The sequence below is a fragment of the Falco naumanni genome, chromosome 5 (assembly GCF_017639655.2).
Source record: "Falco naumanni isolate bFalNau1 chromosome 5, bFalNau1.pat, whole genome shotgun sequence".
NCBI lineage: Eukaryota > Metazoa > Chordata > Aves > Falconiformes > Falconidae > Falco > Falco naumanni.
Genome location: NC_054058.1, coordinates 35,883,818 through 35,904,998, shown reverse-complemented (window position 1 = coordinate 35,904,998; position 21,181 = coordinate 35,883,818). Strand labels below are relative to the sequence as shown.

The 21,181-nt window shown below is 43.8% G+C and overlaps 2 long non-coding RNA genes across 3 annotated transcripts in view; one reads left to right on the top strand and one right to left on the bottom strand.

Annotated features, from left to right (window-relative positions):
- LOC121089036 overlaps positions 1–6,081 on the bottom strand; it is a 59,026-nt gene extending 52,945 nt beyond the window's left edge. The window contains exon 1 of one of the 2 annotated variants that reach the window (XR_005828105.1): positions 5,918–6,081. This is a non-coding gene — a long non-coding RNA (uncharacterized LOC121089036). The remainder of the gene's footprint in view (positions 1–5,917) is intronic. The other variant, XR_005828106.1, reaches the window with a different exon arrangement.
- Positions 6,082–6,438: 357 nt separating this feature from the next.
- LOC121089040 lies at positions 6,439–7,856 on the top strand. The gene is made up of 2 exons (XR_005828109.1): positions 6,439–7,008; positions 7,716–7,856. It is a non-coding gene; the product is annotated as an uncharacterized LOC121089040 (long non-coding RNA).
- The last annotated feature ends 13,325 nt before the right edge of the window (positions 7,857–21,181 follow it).

The window sequence follows — 21,181 nt, the reverse complement described above, 5'->3', positions numbered from 1 at the left end:
CACATTCTCTTCCTCTATCATGGGGGCAAATTTTTTTTTCATCAAAACCTGATATTAATACTTTCTCTAGGTTTTATATTAAAGACATTGCTCCTCAAACTAGTTGCATCCACTAATATTAATTTTTGGTTTCTTAAGTCACAGTGTGCAAGCAACAGAATCCTCAGACATTTGAAGTAGCACTGCACTGTATTAGTAAAGAAAGTACGTATAGACGATTAAACCTTCTACAAAAATCTAACTTCTGGAAAAACTTTTAAATCACAAAGTTATGGTACTGCTGTATAAAAAGCAGATTCTACTGTCAGCTGTAATGAGAAAATAAAGCGCACTCCATGGCATTTCAAATGTCTCCAGAAAGACTTACCAGACTTTTTCTAAAGATCCAACATAGATCCCAGGAGAGAAGTAAAAGGTCTTCATACACACAAGCTAAGAGCTGGACAACCTGTGTGTCTTCAGCCACACACAGCTCCTAAGACATCCAAGTTTATAACTAGACTGTGCTGACACAAGGTACCTGGGTAATTTATATCTCTTGGCTGCAAGAAGCAGTAAGACAAGAGGGCCTACTCCTGTTAACATTGGTGGATCACCTTAGGGCCAAAGCATGTTTAGTAGACTGACAAGGCCCTGGAGAGTTACTTTATCTCCTAGAGGTGAACCCCATTCTTACCATGTGTGTGAGAGCCATGAGATTTTTGCAGAGGTCACAGGGCCAGGAAAGTCAGTAATGACTGCCTTAGAGCAGCCCAGATGTTTCTCAACTCTGATCATGTGCAGACTTAATAGACCAGTCTTAAAACAAGAATGCCGGCATACAGCATTTCAAACATTTAGTTTCTTGATTTAAAATCATACTTTCAATTTAACTTGTGAAACTTTCTCAAAAGTCTACTTCTGCCACACAAAACAGTGGAGAACTGCAAGGCATGACCAATGTTTGCTGTAAGGAAAAAAAAAAAAAAAAAAAAAGACTCAAGTGGAAAAAAACCCTGCAACCCTAGGATACAGGATGATCAGCGGAACAGGAAGAAGCATTTTCAACTAGCAAAATAGAGGCCAGAATCTAAAAGTCTCTAAACTGAAAATAAAGTTAACAGTATTTATAAAAACTATGTTCTTTGTAGACCACTAACAAATCAAATAGCATCAAATAAATTTCTGCTAATACAGAACAAACTTCACTACAGAAAAAAATGAATACACTACTAAAAAACCCTTTGTCAGGCTGTTGTTCACTATAGTATTTTTTTAATGCTGTCAAGAGCTATGAGGAAATCATAAAAATTAAGTTCATGTAAAAACATTAATGACTTCTACTTCACTGCTCATTTATACAGTATTAGCATATCACCTTTTGCCTAACCTTCTGTCAAGCTATCTAAAATTATCAACTATTTGTTTTGCAACTTTGTTTCTTATCCTTTTATCCGCTAATTAGCTTTTCAGCCTTCAATCTTCTGCCCAACGGGGTCAAACTATATTGACTACCAGTTTATACTTTACACACTTACTCTGACCGCTGTCCTATATAGCGTGCAGTGTGACTGCTGCCTTATAGTACCTGCCATTTCTCCACAGGCCTAAAAGCTAAACTGGGTAAGAGCTACTTTCAGATCGTTTTACCCTTTTAAATAGATAAAGTTTTTAAACAGTGGAAGTCTCAGAACATCAGTTTTCTTCCCAGATTTTTTCACAGAGAAACTATTGTGTTTTTTCTAATCCACAGACATTAAATCAGGAAATACATGCAAGATATCCGATTTCAGAACTACTAAAGCTGGCAAGGCCCAGAAATGCAATCCGTACTGACTAGCTGAAACTGGAAAAGGTCATCTCCATAGCTCACTACATGGTAAACACGGAGAACATCCAAACTCCAACCACAACCCTTACACTGATGAGAACTTAAAAACCTCAGAACATTCCCCTACAACATGATGCAAACCATAAGTGCAAAACCAACCTCTCCATCTTACTGCTATAAGGCAAAGGGAAAAATTACTTAATGTACTCACTGCCTATTGCTCTAAAGGAGAAAAAATAAAAACACCACATCTTCGCAGCAAAGCACGCTTACTTCTCTAGAGAGAAAAAAAAAAGTGCAACACAAAGAGGGTATGAACAGTAAAGCAGAGAAATGTAAGGAAGCATAAGAGTTTTACTATCCACTGAAAGTTACAGGGAACAGCAATCAGAATTATCTCGATTACTATTACCCTAGTCACCTCACAAGCAGAAATACCAACAGGCAACTAGTTGTCTGACAGTGACAGCTGGACCAACTACTAAAAAGTGCCCCTATTTTTATTAGCAGACAGTAGCAGAAAGTTTAGTTTAGATTCACAGGAAATCAAAACAAATTTCTTCAGTCCCTATTCCACACACTGTTTGCTGAAAGAACAAGTAAACTTCACATATATAATATATCTGAAAAGGGAGAAAGACAGTAAATGTTAAGCTAAGGAAGACTATCAGCAAGGATACATGTCTTATTCTACCACATCTGGTCAAACAATTTGAGCAAACTAAGTGTTTGCTCAAAATCTCTATGCTAAATTCTTACTATTAGAACTGAAAACTGACATCTTGCTATTGTCTCCCCAAGCTAATATAATGTTCCACCAGTAAAATTTCTGAAATTGCAACAAATAGATCTTTAAAAGCAATTCCAGAGATAAATCAGGCAAACACATTTTATAAGCACTGAGGTGACAGAAAACTTAACTTAAAAACAAACAATGCCAGTTCTTCATAATGATGCATTTACTAATCCAGAAACTATACACAGAAAAACTGGCTGAGTGAAAAATAAAATGGAATAATAAAAAGTTGAATAGCTATAAGCTGTAAGGTACACTGTAAGTAGAAGTATCACAGAATTTGTAAATATTCAGTATAGACAGAACCTGTGAATCTAATAGCAGCACTACAGAGCAATTACTGAGGAAAGCCATCACAAAGAAACTGGAAAATAACTGTTAATCGCTATTACTATTATTGCACAAACCAAACACTATCTACGTATAAAAAGACATTCTGAGAAAATAAACACGATAATGGCAATAAATGACACGAACAAGAGACTCTGCATCCAACCATTCTGCAGAAAATGGAGAATAAAGTAACCGAACCATTAAGCAAACTATTAATAAACTCATTCAAGTCAATAACTAAGCTCCTCAGATTTATTCTATGATCTCCAGTTCCTACTGCTTAATTGTAAATCCAGTCTCTTCTGCAAGCAGAAAGACACCAGCTTTACTGGAGGAAATAACCCAACAAAAAACCTCACTCAAGAATTCAAAGAGAACAAACCCCATTCGAACATATTTTCAAATATCTTATTCTATAGCAGTCCTCCAATTCTTTCCACCATTCTGGATGCAGCTATTCATGCCACTGTTACAGATGCAGCTATCTCTATATGTGATGTATATTATACATTAGTTCTGCAAAACTAATTTATTTCTAATTTCCTACTTCCTACAACAGGAGACAGATCTAAGGTAAAATACACTACCTCAGAAGTATGCAAAACTCTCTCCTGAAGTTCTCTCCTCCTCAAGTCATCCTCAAACATCATGTTTTAAAGCACTCACCACCAAACAGAGGCATGACACACATTCTACCCAAATGTTTCACTGGACTACTCAGTCACACAATCTCTGGTAGATGAAGTTTGTTTGGGTTGGTTTTTCTTTTATTCAGTTTCAAGATTTTTATTTCCCAACATTTGAGCTTATTATTTAAAGGAAAGCTCAGATTTCCAGCTAAATTTGCAGCTATACAGAAATTGCAGTAACACACTAAATCATAATCGAGAGACACTGACTGGTTTATAATTACATTAAATATTTTTCCCCAGTACTTCCACGCTACAGGATTGCAGTGATTCCCTTTACTAAGTATCCCAATAAGAACATTATAAGAAAACAGAAACCAAGTTCACAAGAGTAGTACAACCATTTGAATTCTAGCAATTGTGCTGAAACTTCTGAGCTAATGCTCTACATATGTTGTTTTACATAAAATCGTATATTCATAAAACATTTACATGCAATATAGCTAACCAAGATGAAAGCAAAAGGTGTAATGATAACCTCATCTAGTTTCTATGAAAAAAAAAAAAAAAAAGTGCCTGCACCTTGTGCCCCCAGAACTTCACAGCAGAAAAGCTAACAGACATTTTTTTGTGTTTTACTGCCACTCTGGGCTCTATTCCCCCTTCCCCAGCCTCAACTTTTTGAAGGGTGACTTCTTTGCTGCAGATTTTTTTTATTAGAAGAATTATTAAAAGAATACTTTTACCTCCTGCTTAGTTAAACACAGGTAGAAGAGTCACCCTGACAAACCACTCCCTGAGGTACATCTACATGGCTGTCCCTACACTAACCGTGGATCATGTAGGAAAACTTGACTTTATCTTTAAATTCAGGACCTCAGGTAACACAGCTGATGACAGCAAGCTTCTCAACAGCACACATATTCCAAGGAATTTGTACCATTACAGAGTCACCACAGGAGAGGAGGGAATCGTTGAGCCACTTCAGCTTAGCCAAACTAACTACAAAGCTGTTTGTATTTGTGCACATAGTTAACAACCCTGCGAATCTAAGGTATTACCTCCACAGCATTTGTAGCAGAAACTAAACCCCAGATCATCTGGATGGCATTTCCCAGTAATACTGTCAAGTAGAACAGACCTTTCAAATACAGAGCTACACAACCCCCAAAGATCTACTTGCTATTTGTCAGGAAAATTTACTAGTTTTAGAGGATGAAAATGTGACACTGAAACCTAACAAATAACGATTACAAAAAAATAATTATGGATTGTGAACAGAAAAAGAAACTGGTTAACTTTGTTGAGAGGTATCTTAACAGATATTCTTCAGGTTAGTAAAATGTTAAACACGGAAAAATGACACATCGCTTGCAATAGTAAGCATGTCTAGCTAGGAAAAGACTTTGCTGAAACCTGGTTTTATTCAACAAGCCTCTGGTGTATCCTGTAGCAGATACTCCTACGTGCACGAAGCAGATTTGAGCTTGCAAGATACCATGCTACAAGCAGCGTTATCCACAGCCAGTGAAGTGTCTCCAGAAACAAACATTCGCTCATTTTGCTACAAACAGCTGGGGAAACTTTTTTTTTCCGCCTGGGACACACCTCTGAGCACGGTCACTCCCTCCCACCCACATACACACATTTCAACTAGCATCATGTTCAACACATCCAGTGCGGTTTGTAGTGGTATCAACGTAACCACAGGACTGTCCCCACACCACACAAAAGCACTCTTCCCCCCAGCCACAAAAAGGCTCCTCTGGGTCTTTCCGCCGTTGCACATTTTGCCCGGCCTGGGCGAGCCGGCGGCTCTTCCCCGGGCTCGGCAGCCAGCCGAGCGCACGGCGCTGCGCGCCACGGCGCCGGGCAGCGGAGCGGCCTCAGGGCGGCCCGCGCGCCCCGCCGGGGCCCTGTCGGGAAAACCGGAGGGGGCGGCGGGGGGACCCTCGGGGGCGGCGGGGCGCAGCCGCGGCGCGCGACGGTCGCACGTGAGGCGGGCGGCGGGGAGGGGGCGGCGCAAGCCCGACTCTGCCCCGGGACAGGCGCTGCCGGTGTGGAGGAGGGGGGAGCAGCAGGCAGCCCCGGCGCCGTTGGGGCAGCGCCCTTGAGCCGCCGCTCGGGGCCCCTCCCGCCGGCCCGGCCCCCCCCCCTCCCCTCCCCCCCCCCCAAGGCACCGCAGCTGGGGGACGGGGGAGGGGGCGAGCGCGGCCGGCGCCAAAGGCCCCCTCACTGGCGGCGCGAGGGTCCTGAAGGCGGGAAGGGCCCTGAGGGAGGCCCGCGGCCCGCCCGCCCGCCCTCCGCCTGGGGAAGGGGGGGTGATGGGGGGGCCTGTCCTGCACTCACCGCTGAGGCGCCGCCGCGGTGCGCTGAGCCCCCTTCTTCTCAGTGCCGGGGGCGGCTCCACCCGTCCGCGAAACACGAAGCCAGGAAACAAACGCGAAGAAGCTGCGAAAAACGCCCCCCCCGCTACCAAAAAACCCCACCGAAAAAAAAAAAAAAAAAAAAAAAACTTTCCTCGCCGCCGTCTCCCTCCCCCGAGGAGCACGAACCCAAACACACCGAGACACGCCCCCGCACCGCCCCTCGCGCCGCCCATTGGACGGCGCCCCGCCGACCCCTATGCTGATTGGCCACCCCTCTTGCTCGTCTTCTCCCTCCGCTCACCTTTCCGCCCCTACACGCTGCCTATTGGGAAGAGCCTCGGAGATCTCTCCGCCCATTAGCCACGGCCCACGTCAATCACAGCAGAACACCCGCCTCTCAACGCGTCTAATTCGCCTGTCGAGTCACTACAGCTTCACTGATTGGCTGCACTGGCTGACTGTCATCAGTTAAAATTGCCCCCTTAGCAACCCTCACTAGCTCCCACCCCTTCTTCCTTTCTGCCAGTTGGCTGCGAGATTTGCGCCTTAAATGGGGCACCAGCTCGCCCGCCCCTACTTGCCCCGTACGGATTGGGTTGAGGGTCGCACCCTCGGACACCATTGGAAAAGGGATGTGCCCGTTACACCGTAGCGGCGCGAAGATCCGCCCACCGAGCTGCTCTCCTTGGCGGCCTCTTCGCGGCGACGTTGGGGCCCTTCTCAGCCGAAGCGGGAGGGGAGGCTACGTCAGGGTGCCTAATTCACTTGCCGGCCCCAAGGGCGGGGCACTGTGACGGGCACACGTGATACCGAATCCGGCCGCGGTTGTCGCCGCTCTGCGGCACCAAGCGCCCCCGCCGCGGAACGGCAACAACGCCACACTCTCTACCGACCCCAACGACATTTACCACTTGCCCCGCCCCTCTCTTCACGGGCATGCCCGCCCTGAAGCAACTATTGGGCAGGGAAGATGTCGGTCGTGCTGCTCACTAGGCCATTGGCGGGACGCTGGCGCCTCCGCAGCCAACTGGCAGCCGCCCCCGATGTCAGCCGCCGGATGACACAGCAACCGTAGACATTGGGGTGGCCGCGTGGGGGAGGGGAGGGGAACGAGGTGCCTTTGATTGGTTGATTTCACTGTCTGTCTTTCTGGAGAGCGGAGGTGGGGCGGGAAGGGAGGTGACGGGCGGGGCGAGCGGGTGGGCGGGGCGGGGCGAGCGGGTGGGCGGGGCGGGGCGATGTGCGTGCTCTGCCGGGCCCCACGTGGCCCGCGCAGTTGCGCGCGTGACGGGGCCCGGCGAGGCCGTGAAGGGAAAGGGAGGACGGTGCGGTCAAGGTGGCCCATGGCGACAGCACGGCTGGCCCCCGTGCCCCGCCGACTGTGCCCCCGTCTCTCTCCGCACACGGGCGGGAGCGCAACGCAGTGGGCTGTGAGGAGGGGGATTTGTGGCCCATTTCTCTCCTGCCAGCCTCCATGTTTCATCAGGCCTTGCCCTCAGCTGCGGAGGCTGGTCGCTGGCGGCGTCAGGGCAACCCGGGGGTGGCCAGTGGTCCCCGCGCTCCCCTCACTACTCAGCCCACGCGTGTTTTATGGGTGGAATCTGGGGTTCATTAGGGGCTGAGAGGAGCTTGGCTGTCGGCTTCCATGAAGCGGCATTTTTCCCTTCATGTTTTTGTGGGCTGGCTGCGGGTTCCTTTGGAACAGGGCCTGAGGCTTTGCAGGCTGCGGCGCTCCAGGCGGCTCGGTCCGAAATACCTACAGTCCTTTCACTTTGCAGACTTCTCTGCGCTGAATATGACTTATAATTTTCAGATGGAAGCTGTGAATAGCAATCGGAAAACCTGTGAAAATCGCTTTTGCAGTGACTACAATATAATTCGTCAATGTAATTGTTAAAAATAAACACTGATCTTCCGTATCTATGGAGTGGGCTGATCCAGAAGCAGGGCTGTGGGGCTGGGCAGGTGGAGACTGAGGCAGGAGCTGGCCTGGCGACACTTTCCTGGGTGGCAACAGTGAGCCGGGGTTGAGGGGAGGCACTGCTGGCCCTGGGGCTGGAAGGGTCTGGAGAGCAGGCACGGGGCAGCGCTGCTCGATTTCAGGCAGGGATGGAAGAAAATGTGAGATGAATAAGCAGGACCCACGTGGGACAAAGGTGGGTTTAGCATTAGCAGAGCAGAAGAGCATGGCCAGACGAGCATGGAAGTCACTGAAACTGACGGGGAGAGAAAACACTGAGGGGTATACAAGGAATAACAAGAAGCATGTGGAGGATAAACTAGGAGGAGTGAGAGGGTATCCTTGCTTTTATCAAATTTCTATGCTCATTCTCTTCCTTATTCTCCAGTATTTTTGAAGGCTGCTGTTACCTTAATGGCCGTCACTTCCTGATCTCACCCAGGGCTGCATGCCAGTGTACAATGTTTTAATTTGATCTTCTCCAGAGAATCCTATTACAGCCTGATCAACAGAATGTGGGGCTGTTGAAAATACTGTTTTGGTGAAGAGAGAACTATAGAGATGTGATGTGCCTGTCTCATTAGTGAACAGGTCTATGGGTGTTCAGTGAAAACACAGTCTGTCTTGGAAGAGCCATAGAGACCTTCATAGGTTAGTCATCACCAGGAGGGACAGCTGCCAGCACAGCAAAAAATGTGCTGCTGGCAATGACAGCAGACAAGATCCATGTGAACTCGGGCTGCACAAGTCAGTAAACAGCGGTGAATCTTTTGATGGCTTCCCCATTCAGTAATGGTAATTGATTTTTACATTGATTGGTGGAGGAAAGAGCCCCATAATACGAATAAGACTTTATACTGGGTATATACAGACTTGTAACTGTAGTGCTTTAAGGAATGCAAAAGGCACTGTATAAATCAATACTAAACAGTAGTACAAATTGGAGATGCATCTCACCTCTGTTCCTCATGGTTTATTCACTGGGTAGGAGCTGTCTATGGCCACATGTATTTTTCTTGGTGTAAGCAGAAATCACTTGTAAAATAAGAGTACAGGTTGCACGCACTGGGAGAGAAGGGTATGTCCAAGATGCTGGTTGTTTTTGCCATAAATGAAAAAAAAAAAAAAAAAAAAGAGTAATTCCCTGTTCACGTTTCCTTTCCCCTTACTGGTGTTGTTTTGCAGGTTTTCCTTGATATGTTTTGCTCAGGGTTTTGGCACACTTGTAGTGGGACATGGAAAGCAAGGTGAAGCAATATGATTTATTTTGCATAAGCCTAGAAAACCAGAAATTTTCATTTCAGAGGAGCCAAAGATACCACACTCCATTGTCCCTGTAGTTTCACGCTATAAAACAAATTTGAACTGTAGAAAGCAAGCAGATTTTGTTGGTTTGAAATGATAACAGATGACTCAAAAGTTCCCACCCGGGTTCATCTGTGGTTTTGGGGGGATCGCAGCTCCCACGATAGTTTCTGGCTCTCATAAAGTCCAAACACGTGCAAAATCATTCTTCCTACTTTTTCATACCTCCCCCATTGCCACTTCTGTCCGAAAAATGGGACCAAGTTGGCTGGTGAAATTGCATTTTTTCATCCACTGGATGTCAGTGTTACACCATTGCTGCGGTGCATTCCCAGGTGCTGGGAAAGATTGGGCTTCATTGGGGTGAGGACACTTGGAAGATCTTTGTGGTGGACAAGTGATGTGAAAAACCATTGAATCTCAGAGGAATGGGCTTGCTGTGGCATGAACGTGCTACCCCTTTGGCTTCTGCAGAAGCAAGCTGGGACCCTGCCTGCAAACGTCTTAAAGTCTCCAGCCTCACAGGGACAGGTACATTTCAGTGTTGGGGTCAATTCCACAACCTTTTGACTACTCCAACCTCATCTCATTATGCCATGAAAATACATGGCCTCTTTAAAAAAAAATAAAAAATTACTTGAGATATCAGAGAGACAAATAATGCTGCACCTGACAAGGATGTAGTACAGGGAGAGGCTGTGTGAAGGGACTTCTCTAAATAAACAAGGAGTGCTGCCAGACTGGGACATTTCTGAATGCAGGAATGAGAGAGGACAAAAGACTAGAAGCAGCTGTGGTATTTGGAGTTGAAAGTCAGGGGTTTTTAGGTCTGACACTGGTTTATTATTTCCAGCAGTGCCATATAATCTTTTTTATAGGCTTGCTAAGTTTTTTTAATTAATGTACCTGAATGAACTCTGGATAGTTGTCACTAAAAGCTACTGATACTGAAAACCAGTTTTTCTTATTCCTGTCTTTTTTCTGCTTCAGATGCTTTAAGCAGCAGCTACCTATCTAGTGGGCACAGAAAGTAACTGGTTAGTTACCTGTATTGCGATAGGTTACTTTTTGGAAAGCCACAGTAAAGTGCATGCTGATGCTCTTTATGGTGCATTATATTCAAGTGTTTTGACATAGAATGTGGCATTTAACATGATGCAGTGCTGAACAATATCTATGACTGAGACGCAAGCAGCACTGGGAAAGATAGCTGTTGTTAAAAAGATGATTTGTAAAAAAATAATAAAAGAATTGATATTCTGTTGTTCTATATTAAGACAGGCTGAGGAGGTTATTTATTCTCTTGCTTACTTCTTTCCCCTGGAAGCTGCTTTTTCAATCTGTTCTTTTCCTAGAAGACTTCAGTGAAGCTTCAGCAGGCATATGACATCAAAGCACCAACAGAATAAACCATGAATATTTGGAAACATTTTGATACCGTTTAAAATACCTATTATCCTTATTTAAAAGTGTTTATCCTGATAATTACTTTCAGAAAAGGTGTCTGCTAAGGATTCAGCATTTCCTGTTCCTTCAATTGAGTGGTAAGATTTCTCAACCATTTTCCTGCTTTTCAGGGAACAAGCAATAGAGTGAGGGATAGGAAAAAGGAATTTGTATTTAAAATAAGGAAGAGCAGATTTCAACCCAATTATTTTTTTTCCTTTCTAGGTCACCTATAATAGCAGAGAACAAACACATAAGAGCAACCAAAGCAAAAAAAAATGAAGTAATGAATCCTAGAATTAAATGAAATAGCGGAAGGAAATTAGGGAGATAATGTAAAATGTAATTTTCAAATTTTTACGTTGGTCAGGTGATTAGTTCTAACATTCCTGCTTCACAAAAAATGTAAAAAAGTATCTTTAATGACTTTTAAGTGTTCAGAATCTGAGCTTTAAGTCCCAGTCAGACATCTCCACATCCTTAACTGTTCTCAATATAATAGGCTTATTTTGACATTACCTATTTTTATGCATCATATCCAGGAAAGACATGCAGTTGCAATAGAAACAAGAGCAGTTTGTGCATGTCTTAGGCAAAAAGCTTAGCAGAAGTTTCAGTTCATTGTGCTGTTGCACTCACATGATATTGTTGGAAGGAAAGGGAAAAGAGAAGGTTGTCAGCCCACAGCTAAAGGGAAAAAATTACTAATATAATGGCAGTGTTTTTAAATTGAGAACAATTTATAATAGTGTTTTGTTTTGTTTTTTTTCCTGCAGGCAAAATTAAAACAATGCTTCATTAATATTATTTGAAGCTATTTTAAATACTGCCATTTTCAGCAAAACAATGTTAACATGGGGGTTTTTTAACAGAAAAAAGGCAATTAGGAATGTTTTGAATAATACTATATTCTTTCATACAAACAGTCTTTTTTTGCCCATTTTTTTCACTATGTTGGCAGAGGAAGATGCTTGCTTTGTGCTTTCTGTTCTGAAAGTGAACCAGCATGCATGTAAGAATTACTGGCTAAGACTGGAGCAGTTATGCTGAGGCAAGAGGTCATGCGACTCTTGAGGCAAGATTTTATTTACCTTTTAACCTCCCCGTTCCACCAGCTTGGTTAGAGCTATGATACCCAACACCAGTAGCAGCCTGTGCAAAACTACTTTGAGTCATCTGTAGCTGAATCCAAATGAAAACTGAAGTATAGGTATGTGAAAGCATTTACAGTATTTTATTATAAGAGGTCCACCTTCATCATCAGGACAGCATTAGAATTTTACAGCTAGACATAGAGTAACTGCTACAGGTGCTTTCTCCCTCCATTTTCCAATGTTCAGATCTACACTGGAGTTTTTATTTCTCCCAAGTTCGCTAGTTTCACATGTAGTACTAATTTATGCAACCAGTGTATGTCACCGGGCCCCATCACAACAGCAGAAGCAGGTTTGGAAGAAAGAAGAGGGCTGGGCACATGCCTGCCAGTTCCCAGTTCCTTCCCTATGCCATAGAAGCTATGGATATGGATATGCCTCTGCACTTGCAAGAGGGGAATAAGGAACCTACATCTGATAATATGACACATGTATGATCAGTATTGATGCTGGGGAAAGCTCCTATCTGTCCTTCTATTTCAAATTCTTATTAGGACAGGAAGAACATATGATCCTTGGGTGTTTTTTGTTTGGTTTTATTATCATTATTATTACTACTATTTACTGGGAGTTGTAGCTGTATAGTAATTTAAGATGGCAGCTTTCCAAGGCTTTGCTGTGGTTCTAATTAATTGGGTATGCTGTTTAATTTTTTAACTCAAGCTTTTTCCTCATATTCAAAAGAGCTCCCATTGTCCTTTATTATTAATGAGATCAAAGCAAGCAGAACGGCTGCCATTTGTCCTTAGTCTGTGGAAGTGAGACTGTCCATAGTAAAAAGTACAGCGCTGTCCGCACTTGTCAGCAGGACTGAAAGCAATACCATCAGCAGAGCTGCTGCCCTTCTTTGATTTAGTGAGCTGGACGCAGACAGCAAGCAGGAATAATGGTCTGCAAAAAAAAAAAAAAAACAACCGTAGAAGAAAACGAGGAGTGGGGCCTGGAGAATGGGGTAGACTGAAGAGTTACTGGAGGTTGGGGTGGTGGAGTGTGCAAAATGTACAGCAGAAAATCTTGGGGGCAAAAATCAGTTTCCTTTTTTAGTGTGGAAAATCATGCCTCCTTCAGGCAGCCCAGATGAAATTAAAAACGTAAAAGTTGCTGTCAGTTTTGATTAAACAGTCACATTGTAGCTTCAAATTCCTAAACTCTCCCACCTTTTGGACAGTGGCTATATTATTCTCCCTTCACAGGCCTCCTTTTCTTCCCAAAATTTCTCAACTGGTGTTTGATGAGGAAATGTAACAGTTACATGTGTCTTAAGAAAAACCCAACACCAAAGAACTCCAGTCCTGAGTGTTTAACTGGACTGCTAACTGACACTTGCAAAGGGGCCAGAGTCAGTCCTGGCAGGACTTGAAGACAGAAAGCGAGAATAATTCAGGAAGGGAGCATCATAAGAAAGAAAGATGGAGGAGAAAACCAGCTGAAAGGCAGCGTAAAACTGGGATTGGTAAAAAAATGTAGTTAATGAAAACCTCAGTGCAAGGCAGAATGAGGGTGGTGATGTGAAAAACATGGGGAAGATGTTGTGTGCCTGGGATTGGGAAGCTATATGGGAAGTTTCTTGGATCTAAGGCCAGCGTTGCACATGGAGGGTGTATTTTGGTATTTTGTCCCTCACACAGAGCTCTCATCAGCTGCCACCTTCTCCTTGCCTTTGCGTCATCCCTGATCAGCTGCAGGGAGTCCCTGGCCAAGACCCTGCAGAGATAGCTGTGTGTGGATGCAGACAGTGGGCTACCAGGACAAGGAGAAGAGCTATGAAGGAAAATGGCCCATGGTCACCCCACGTGAGGTGGGGCAAACCCGTGAGGAAGGCAGCAGCAGCCCTTCCTGTAACTTTGCCTCCGGCAGCTGCAGGAACAAAACCCAGCAAAGCTGGGTGGGCCAAGCTCTTTTTTCATTACTACTCAGACCTGCCTACTTGCAAACCCCGTGACTCACTTGCTGCCCCAGCACTGCTTCTGCAATGGCTGGCAGCAAAGCCAATGCAGGTTTGGGAGTATAGCTTTCTGTGTCACCTCCTCGATGGAAATCTGCCAGTGGCTTCCCTGCGGCTGCCATGGGATCGGCTGCTGGGAGCTCAAGGTGGGGCTGTGGGGGCAAAGCCCGCAGGCCGACTCTTAGGAGCAATTACAAGACATCTTAGTACTGGGAGGTGATCTCTTAGGAGACACTGATAACCTGCATGAAGGCACCAATGGAGGAAGACTCATTTGCTCAGGGGCTACAGCGGTATTTGGTCCACTGTGCCATTTTCTTTTTGTGTAAGAAAGGAAAAGTAATTGAGATTCCAGTGGGATTTCATCATGTGCAAACAGCCCTTCTCTCTCCCTCACCTGGGAAAAAGCAAGCAAAAACCCCAGGGCTTTCCTTCTAATCCTGCCCTAAAGCAACTCCTGGATTGCTAGAAGAAAGTCAACACTGTGCTGGGGTTCGCTTGCTTTTTTTCTGAAAGAGAGCAAAATGTTCTTTCTTTTATGGCTGCAGTTCTAGCTTCAAGGACTTGCTTAAAAAGAAAGCGTGTTACCTCTCAAGAGCCCTCAGCAACTCAGTTCTAGTCTGTTTGCTTCCATTGGTTGGACCACACTCCATTTCTGCTGCTGGATTGTTTGCTGTCATTTAGGATCTTACAGAGCTTAAAGCAGCCCAGGTATCTAGGGTACCTCATCCAAGGTAAGCTGTCGTCCTGCTTCCACAGGGCAGTGCTAGCGCACAAAGAGCAAGGCAGACACACATCTAAGCTACTCTCCCAAGACATTCCAGACCAGGGCTGTGTTCAAGAAGACAGGCAGGCTGTGTTTATCAAGGGAGCCCACGTTCACCAAGGGAGCCCAACTCCTCCAGAACACCTTCTGTTGCAGCAATTGCTTTTGTAGCAATATCCAATGCAAAGACCCTACAGCATTTCCAGGGGTGCCCTCACAGTAACAGTGCTGCTGTGCATGGGTGAATTCCCAATTACTTATACCAAACACTACATAGGTGGAAGATTTTGAAACAAGGTGGAGCCTGCCTGCAACAACACCCTCCTTTTGGCTGCAGGGTACAGCATCTGGAGCTGGCGCCTGTGCTTGTCTGTCTCTTTGTTCTTGTGAGTCTGTCTCCATAGGTGTAAAGAGGAAGCTGTTGGTCATACCGTGCTGTCGGTAACTTCTGTGTAAATCCAGTGTAACCCCACTGGGCGCAGGGAAATTAATCTGGATTTGCAGAAGCATAATTTTAACTCTGTAGCTGAATTAACAGCTTTAAAGGTGGTTTGGTAATTGGTGAGAAACCAGTAGAGACTGCTCCAACTTCCAGAAAACTTTTGATTTATTGAAATGCTGCAGTTATAAATAAAGAACAAAGGAGGCGAATATATTACAGCGTCCTCACTGCGAAAGGGCAATGGCAGGTGCTTTGATAAACCAGGAGACAGGTCATTATTTCAGTGCAATGGCTGTCAAAACATCTACCTACTGTACCTCTCCAAAAAGTTATTTTTTTAACTTCCTTCCTATGAGATTTATTAAGACTGTGAAGAAGAATCTCAAACAACTGGTAGAATAATTTACCTAAAGAAAAGGTACATTGGTGAATTGACCTGCATTGTACTGGGGCAATGGACCAGACAACCTAGTGGCCTTTTCCATTTCTAATGTCTATGATCATCACAGTTACACCTCAGGACACTAAACAGAGCCATTTTCTTCCTTTCAGCAGCAGCAAAATGTCAGTAATGGCCACGCTAAATCAGAGCAATTGATCCTTTTGCAGATGTGTTGTGCACTTAGCAAGATGGCTATAAATGATCCCACTTTCTTTAGATTTGCTATTTTCTGTTTCTGTCTTGCAAGTGCTCAGCACGAGGGGACTTGCCAGCCAAGGGAAAGAATTTCTGGTAGGAGATTAAGTATAACTAAGGAAATGGTTGCATGACCTATAAAGAGAGGATCATAAATATTGCAACAGTAAAACCAATACTCTTTCAAAGTTTAAATAGCTTTTCTTTTCAAACACCTGAGGTAAATGCCCTTTTCCCAAGGTTGTCTAGCATCTACACCTTGAGATTTCGCAGTGTTTCACCAAATATACTGTAATTTCACAGGGAGCTAGCTTTTTCTTTTACTTATCTTTCGTTGTGGAAGTGTCCCCCTGCCAAGAAGTTGGGTCCAGCCACCTGAAGGTTTCTTATTGTTTCCTCTAGTACTGAAGTTTCAGAAAAGCCAGAGCATAATAATAATAAAATAGCCCCTGTATTTCTTAAGCACACCAAACAACACAAGAAGGGGCAAGTATGGTTCTGCCCTTTATAACCAAGCAGCAGCACTTACACCTTTTCTTGTGTCCTAGGGAGAACCTCAGCTACAAAGGCCTGCCTGCATAAACACTCTGGTAGAACATTTATATTCTTCAGAGTCCCAAGCATGCAAAACTCCAGACCTGGGCTGCTGCAGCTTCTGCAGACACAGACAACTGACATTCCTATCCCACACACCCTGTTGCCCTGCAAGATGTGACTTTTGTTTTTAACTCTTGGTGTAGGACCCAGCTCTGGAGTAAGCAGCCTGCTCTCTTGTGTGCTCAATTTTTCCCCCCCTTTCTCCATCCTACCATTAGTCTGTAGCCAGTTCAGGGGAAGCACAGACCAATGTGCTCTACCAGCTGTATCACAAGGATGCGGATCTTGCTGAAGTGTTCATACTCCTTTGTCACCCCATGTTCTCATGTTCCTTTACCTTGTATGTCTTAGCCCTTGTCTTGGGAGTACTGCTTTGGGCACTTCTACAGGGGCACAACACCTGCCACAGTACAAAGGCTGGAGAGTCTTGATATTAATGCTCCTTCCTGCAATCAATGGGCTATCGGTCCACCTGCAGAAAGCACTACCCTTCCTCTAACAGCCACTCCAGTTTGGTAGATCAAATAGCTGAGGAAACACAAGTGTTCATTCAACCCACAGGAGGCACAGGCCAAATCCACCTCCCAGCCCATGCAAAATGCTGATTAGTCCACAGTCCACTGGTGCAACATACTTCTCTTTCTTGCACATTAGAAATTCACTACTCAGAAGCTTTTTTGCTTTACATACATTAAAACCTCAAAGGACCCCCTCAATACAGTCAATACTTACAAATGGAAAACGTCTTTAACCTGACTTCCCTGATCCTTCCCTATGCTACTGCATGTATACACATTAAAATCAGCTCTCATTTTTTAATGTTCTAGGTTTCAGGCCCTCTATAACAGCTACAAACATAATTATTCAAATGCCATAGTTTACCTTTATCCTTTCTGCACAAATTCTTTTGGCTGTGTTTTCCTGGTTATGTGCAATTTCACACATCCAGTGTCTATAAAATCATGGCTTTCAGCACTCCTCATCAGCTAGAAGTTGCTGCTTTCTACCTGAGACAGGGGGAAGGGCTGTTTTATGCCTACAGTTCTCCTACAAGTGACATGTCTGATGTTTTAGAAAAAGAAAAAGCCTAGCAAGTCAGATGAAAAGCAGAAGCTGATACTGCAGACAGACAGGCTGGAAAGGGACAGAAGCAGGATTAGAAACACCTCCAAAACTTGATACAGCAACGCATTATGTTATGAATTTAGGGTACACCAGCTACTCTGCCTCTAAGTTCTTAGGCAGACACTTCTCAGCTACTGTCCCTTGCCTTCCTTATCTTACTGAAAAGCACAGCTAATTTGCCCATATTGGGATGCTGGGATTCTGTAGGTTATGCTGTGGTTTTCTGTACCCTAATTCCCCGAGTGCACATGCCCAGACTTGCAAGAAAGATCAGAAATAGGCATTGTGCAAAGAGTTAGGTAAACATCCACCAGCCTTGCTACATGCATAAAGGCCTTACTATTTCATCTACATCCACAGGTTTCTCTTCCAAGATGGTTCCTACAGTCACTGGACTGTGCTTTCCCTAAACCTTGCTTATTAATGAGGATTCCCAAATCTGCATTTCTTCAGCAGGGTAAGGACAGGGGACATAAGGTCTAGGACACAAAGAGGTCATTCATTCCTGGACTGCTCCCCGATTTTGAAAGAGCAGACGAAAGTATCAAGAAACAAGAGAAAAGTGTAATATTAAACTTGTCCTTCCCCTCGCTTCACTGCTACTTTATCTTACTTTTTTGGAGAATCTCCCTAAAACAAGTGCAGAAACAGAAAGGCACAAAATGACAGTGGTGCTAACGTTATAAAGGAAGACGCTCAGGATCTATGGAGCCCTGACATACCCTGGGAAATGAGCTTAGATTAGACAGACTCCTCTTAAACAGTACAAATGCAATTGCTATATGGACTTCAAACACTGAAAGAAAGACAAAGATTTTGTTTACTGCAAATACTTTTCCATGTACCTTAATGCCCAAAAGTAAAATAGAGGCTGGATTTATTCTGCACCATGGTCAGGAATTTTAAAATAGGCTTTTGTATACACAAAGGAAGCATGGGTAATAAGAGCTTGGGAGTTACTTAAATGTCAAGGATTACATTGTACCAGGTAAAACCGAAATGTAGCAGAGGGACTCGGTTTCATAAATGAAATGTCATTGCTGATGGGTACAAATTATATAAGAAAGATGGAAAAGGAAACAGAGGTGGTACTTTGTCAGATGCATTTATAGCTGCAGCAAGACACAGTTCAGCTGCAGAGACAGTGGTAGTAAAAAATAACAAAAATAAAGAAAAACTGAAGTGGACATCTGCTACAGCCTACTCCAGCAACCAGAAAGCAGAAATGAATTGGTCTCTCTCAAGGTACTCAAAGCCACTGGACACTGTACTTGTGGGGAATTTAGCTGCCCACACATGTTGTAACAAACACCACCAAACATTGGCCAAAAATGTTCATGTGTTACACAGAAACCTGCTCTAATCCAGGCAGTACAGGTTCTTGATAAATAAACAAGATAAATCCTCCAAACCCAGGAACTGTAGCTGAGAAATTAAAAGTGACACCAACGAACAAACTATCTGAATGCAACATAGTAAAGAGTTTATTTATTTGACTTAGAAAAGGTCTCCGACATATTTCACTGGACTTATATACATTAAATACACAAATGCATACTAAAAGAAACCCAGAAGGCACACACTGAGGCAAGAGGCTTATTCAGAACCACTCGCCATTTCACACCAGAAGGAGCAGGCCGTGAGCCCCAGCTTCATTACTCTCCGTCCAAACCCAGGACCACGAGTGTAGGCCCCATGGCACACCACACAAATCAGCAAACCTGGGCTGACAAGCCAAAGAATAGACAGGAGCTGGAGAACAAGTGTCCTCTTGGCATTGTCTAGAGTCAGGACACAGATGGAAAAGACAGCTAATCTTGCTCTTTAAAATAGCAACAGAACAAAAAATGTCTCCCATTTTTCCCACCTCATTGGGAGGTTAGTGACTTGGTTGCAAGAGGTGGCATCTTCGGCAAGGACCAAATGATAGCTTGAGGACTGAGCCTCTGCTAGCAGACTTCCAACAGAATTCATAACCACTGTTCCTTGTCCTTCTGCCCTCCAGCACCATCAACCACATTTTATCTGGAGAGCGAGAGAGTTTCATTTTACAGGTCACAGCCTCAGGTTTCTAGCACTCATCAAGAACCACAATTAGGAAAACTAGTCAAAATAAATGCGGTCACCTCACCCAACTCAGATCTGTTCCCATAGGAGCAGCCAAACAGTCCAAGTTCAGCTGATCTTATCTTCAGAGAAGAACAAGTTCCACCAGAGTTTGAAACATCCACTCTGGATCAGCAAGGCTGCATTCATCCCTAAAGAGTCACACTGAGTTTAAGGAGCAGATTCATATCATGCAAGAAAGCAAGTTTCCTGTCTCAAATGAAGTAATTAAACAGTGCGTGATAAGCCTAAGGAATTCTACTAGCCCCTGGAGTCAAGGCATGAGACTGACTTCTGTGATAAGGGAAGCAATTTAAAAACAAGTGAATGCTACCTTTCAGGAACTGGTGCGGCAACAAAGCAGAAGAGAAATAGATGAGAGGCTCTCTCTGGAGAGGAGATCCTGTTAGTTGACAAGGTTAAAGAAAAGTGCTCTCATGTCAGTCATAGGAAAGAGAAAGTAAAGCATGTTAATAAGCAAGCACAGAAGGAAAGGAAGGGCAAGTGAAATCAGCCTCTCAGACTATTTGTAAAGTCACTCCACCCAAGATGAAGCAACAGACATAAAACCAAAGAGATAGAGGACTTCCTGGAAAAGAAAACCTGACCACATATATCAACATGGTACTAATTAGTTAATTAACCTATTGCACAATTAAAAAATAAATAAATATTTTAAAAGTCTGAGAGAACAAGAAAGCACTAGATGACAACGTTCTTATCAGAACAAAAAGTGGAACAATGTTGGCCTGATAAATCTATCTCTGATCTCTGCTAACAAAGTGAAATAAATATAAGGAGAGAAAGAAAAATCTCCTAAACATCTGGAGAATAACGGAAGCATGGCAAAATCAAGCCATTTTAGACAGTCCCACAAAACATACAGTGAGTAGCTTTGGACACAAGCCATACACCTGAAATCAACAGGGTAACTCATGTATTAAGTTACGTCTATGTCCAAGTGATGGTGTAATTTCCAACACCTCTTTTCTCCCATCACCAAGAACAATTTTACAAAACACTGCTGATAATAGGAGCTGACAGACCCAGCTGTAAAACTACAGCTTGTTCCCAGAAGGATACAGAATGACTGTATAGGGTAGCAAGCGTTTAAACCACTGAGTGAGGATGAATACATTTAACAGAGGGCAACGTACCTTTGGTATTTTATGGTTTTAAGATATTCTACACAGTAAACTCAAGAGTAAACAAGACGTGCTTGCCATTCAAGTTAAATACAGTTCCAGGAAGGGCAGTTAATCAATTAATCAATCAGTTGCATGTTATCATTGACTACAGACAGCTGTTTCAGTGTAACAACCACTGCTGCAACCCAGCACCTGGAAGAGTCTTTGGAACAGCTTGTTCTGTGTTGGGAGTGCAGCAGTTGCCTTTGCTGTGAATTCCTTGTGCAGTGAAAAACCCAGATGGTTTCTCTAAATAAAAAAAAAGAAAACTAAACCTGTGTTTTTCTGATGTCTGAATAGTTTTTTGGAAAGTAGGTATGTTAGTTTTCAGGTGTCTACTTACAATTAGGATTTACTTTTCTTAGGTATCACGAGAGGGCTTATTTACGACAACAGAGTATGTAATTTAGATGGCAAGAAAGCAGAGCAAAACATCAATCCACACACTGAAGAAACAAAAACAACCCGCTTCTCCACTGTCTTAGTGAGTAGAACTGGAAAAGGGCCAGTGAACAAGAGGACAGAGGTGTCAATCAGTTCCCATATAATAAGCAGCTATGTATACGATGAAACT